The sequence below is a fragment of the Frankliniella occidentalis genome, unplaced genomic scaffold, assembly GCF_000697945.3.
Source record: "Frankliniella occidentalis isolate FOCC.00 unplaced genomic scaffold, Focc_3.1 Scaffold20, whole genome shotgun sequence".
NCBI classification, from domain to species: Eukaryota; Metazoa; Arthropoda; class Insecta; order Thysanoptera; family Thripidae; genus Frankliniella; species Frankliniella occidentalis.
The window spans coordinates 298301-302445 of NW_026267150.1; the positions used below are offsets into that span (position 1 = coordinate 298301).

Sequence of the window (4145 nt, forward strand, 5' to 3'; positions counted from 1 at the left end):
GCAGACGATGGGTGCTCTGTTGCGGTCCGTGACGGAGGGTCTGTTCACCTACATCGCGGCCCTGTCGCTGGACCTGCAACTCGGCGCTCTGCTCAGCGACACCTGGGCGGTGGCCGGCCGCGTGCTGCGTGACTGTAAGTAGAGCGCCACCGCGAGGGAGACGGCTCGTCGCGACGCGCGTCTTGAAGCTCACTAACAACGCTGTGCCTCGCCCCCAAACAGTCCAGAGCTTCGCCGACGAGGACGAGTCGTACCCTGACCTGGAGGAGGACGACGAGAACCCGGACGAGGACGAGGAGGAGGAAGAGGACGACTCGGAGGACGGCGTGGGGTCTGCCGGCGGGTCCGGCCCCGGCTCCCAGGGCGAGGAGGAGGTCTCCAACACCCTGGACGAGGTGCCGCGGCCCCCCGGCCAGTCGCGGGCCGACCACGGGAACCGCATCGGCCAAAGCCACGGCTCCAGCGGCTGGGAGCAGCAGTCCGTCGACCTGGAGCAGGTGGGTGACGGGGCGACCAGCGCGAGCAGCTCTCGGAGCGGATCAGTTCAAGGTGCTCACGCGGCCTCTCCTTGCAGAGCGAGTCCGGCTGGCAGGTGTACCGCAAGCCGGAGCACGCGGCCGGCGCCGCCCCCGGGCCGCAGCCCGTGCCGCCGCCCATGGTGTCCACGAGCGACGACGACGTCCTCCGCTCGGACGAGGCGCCACCGCCGCCGGACGAGCCGCCGCCGCCACCGCAGCCCAACCCCACCCTCAACACGTCGCGGCTGCGGCCCTGCGACAAGCGCGTGGACCTGTACGTGCTGCAGCCCGAGCGGCTCAACGCCAGCGGCACCGCCAACCCCCTCAAGGGCAAGCTCACCAACTGCCACGCGACGGGATGCGAGAGGTGAGTCCCCCGCGCCCCGCCCTGCTTCTGCATTCTGCTCCCCCGCCTACACTTTTCAGCGTACTTAGACCCTCGCCCCTCCTCTGCGCAGGCCTTTCAGTGTGCAGAAGATCCCGCACAGCAACCTCATCCTGCTGGTGGTGGACACGCTGTGCCCGTGCGGCAACAAGAAGCTCGCCATCCAGCCTCAGGAGGTGGTGTACGAGGGTGCGTCCTCCTCTTGCAAGGGGCGCAACCCACGCGACAACCTGGTGCGGCGCCGCCCGCCCAAGTGCATCTCCTACCACCCCGAGGTACGTCTTGTGCGGCGTTTATCCGTTCGAGCCCCAACCGTGTTACGGTTTAAAAAGAAAACCTGTTGAGCACATTTTTCACTGTCGTGCAGGAGGTGGAGATCCATGCCTGCGGATCAGCGACGAAGCAGTCGCTGACGGCGTCCTGTGCGTTCCTGGTGCTCGCCACTCTCCGCCACCTCGGCCTCGCTTGGCTGGCCTCATGATGAGACGGGCTGTAGGCGGATTCCCTTCGCCACGCTACGCCACGCCCCGACATCCCGACGAGCGGTCGTGGACCTGCCAGAGGGAAGTCCAGGTCGAGTCTAGCAGAGGGCAAGCCAGCTGCACCGCAGCACCCGGTGAAGCATCCGGGAGAGCTTCTGTGATGAAAAGCCCCGGGTACACGTCATGTTGTGTGATCCCTCCTGCCGCCGCGCCTCACTCGGACTCGGACCGGACAGAATACGACCAACCGGTCAACCTCCAGGTGGAGATGTGTGCCTAATGGTTCTCAAGACAAAAAGACCGTTTGGAAGTAAAACATATTTTTTCCTTCTTTTTCCAACAAAGTGTTTTTGTTATTGTTGTTGAATTGATATCATTGGGTTTGGTGTCAAAGACAGCAAATCCCTCCTCCCCCACTCCTGTTAGCTAGGAATGGTCAAATTGGGTGCTGGGCTCTGGCAAATTAGGTAATTTGCCAGCTGGAAGGTCACACCAAATAATTATGCTAAGTTAAATTAATTAATTTCAGATTGGTTTGGAAAATTTCTTGCCAAACTAATCTGAGTAAGTAGGACTTCGTTGAGGCGTTTTGCCTCTGCATAAGTTGTGAATGTTCCTCTTGTTTTGGCATTCATACTTCTTGGTGATCTCTCGACAATATTTATAATTGAATCATTTTTGTGCATTAAGCACACTTGTGAAGCTATGGGTTAAGAGAAACACTATTCATAATCACATATAGACTGTAAAAAGATTATGAATGAGGCATATCGAAAGTAAAGTCAGTATCACTGCATCAAATATCAGATGACCTATCAGATCCGGCCAAGAATGTTTCCAAATAGAGGACAAAATATCATGCTTGTATACACTCACACATATCTCAATACATGTCAAGACTCCATTCAACCTTAAAGCCCTCAGTTAAAAACCTCTGGCTTCAATCTTGTTTTTGTCTATCTGTGACTGAATAGTATTCTATGACTGTTATCAATATTCCAATTATACCATTAGCATAAAATTCATACATCCAAGATGTTAATTGTTAAAGTTTAGATGTTATGTTCGTTATATTGTTAGTAAACTTACATAACTGATAAGATTTAATATAAATATTACTTCTACATGTCATATCTCTCACCTTGCTTTGTAGTTAAAAGAAATTTCATGCGACCAAAACTTTCTATAGCATTTGATTGCATAATATGCATGTTCTTCAGACAATAAACCTTCAAAGTGATTGGTTATAAATGCATATGTTTTAATCCAATAGGAAATTTTATGCTGTTAGGGATTTTATTTTCCCGTCCTTGTAGTTGGTGTATAGTATAAAGGCATTTTAATCTTGTTGTTGTTTTGAAATTATAATCATGAAACTAAGTTTGTTTCTTGGTATCAGAATGGCGTTTGTGTACTTTTTCTTCCAAAGCAGTCACTTTCTGGAAGAATTTGTCTGGCAAGTTTCAAGAGACGTGAACCATAACACATATCAGTTTGGACATTAGACGTACCTAGTCAGGGCAATTTTGCCTTGCAATAAGCTTGGAGAATGCTGCCTCCTTTCATTGATTTCAAAGAATCAGTATCAGATTGTAATAGGGTTAAGAGAAATTTGTATTTTTGTGATCCAGATACGTATCCCAGTTTTGTACTGGTTGATTAAGTTTGTGACATCTGGCAAAATATTTAATCAATGAGAAGTTTTGCCCTGGCTAGCCTGTTTCCAACACTGAATATGACTAAAATATTACTAAAGATACTTAAAGATAAAAATAGGATGAAGTTTGATATACATTAAAATAGCACAAGAGCTCTCGTCCTATGTTACTCATTTTATTGTGAAGGCTGTGTGGGGGTACAAATGCAAATGTGAAGCACATTTATTTGCCTGGTGCTAAGTAAGCCGTAATGGATAATGGTAAAATTAAAAATGGACTTAAGTTATAATGCACACGTGCAATGTAACAACAAACTAAGCCTTTTTTTTTACGTGCCCTTCTTGTAGCTTACATCTTTCCCCTTTACCATTGCCCAGATCAGATTTGAGATTTATTTTGAAGAGATGAAATTCAAAATTAGCCCCTATTGAAAATTTCTGTGACAGGAAGTGAAAAGAGAAATTATTTGGAACCTTGTCTCAATGCTAACGTACTTCCATGAAGTCACAATAATACCCTTCAAGCATTAACTATGCACAAAAAAATATATTGATTGACCAGTGTTAAGTTTTCAATAACTGTATTATAATTTTTATCGCATTAAGTAATCTCCAAATATCTTACCTAAAATTATAAGACAGATTATACCTATGACATATTTGTGCAAATAAAACTGTTTTGTGTGAGTGGAATACTTTGTAAATAATGTATGAATGTTTCGTGATGTAGTACTGAATGTACAGAGCACAGAGCCCTTATTATAAGGTCATGAGTGTTGTATAAGTAAGTTTTGTTACAATTTCGTATAATTTAAGTGATTGGAACAATAAGCGGCAGTGGCATGATTGTATATTCTGCATATCATACACTTTTTACAAAATTAGGTGGTTGTTCCAAACCTGAAGATTCCTCTGCGGCTACTTTCCATTGGTCTGTGAATCTAAATTGAGATCTATTTGAGTTTTTAAAATTGTTCCATGTTGTATTTCAAATAAGTCTGGTAGCTATGTCAAATGTATTTACTTTGCTTCAATGAAAGTTTGGAAAACAAAATGTTTCATTTGCAATTTTGACCATTTCTCTGTTTCTTATCAATCTCCCA

At 46.7% G+C, this 4145-nt stretch overlaps 1 protein-coding gene across 1 annotated transcript in view; it reads left to right on the forward strand.

Annotated features, from left to right (window-relative positions):
• The window catches only part of LOC113208687 (voltage-dependent calcium channel subunit alpha-2/delta-4-like), a gene marked incomplete in the record, with an annotated part of 15903 nt that overhangs the window by 7354 nt on the left and 4404 nt on the right, over window positions 1-4145 (forward strand).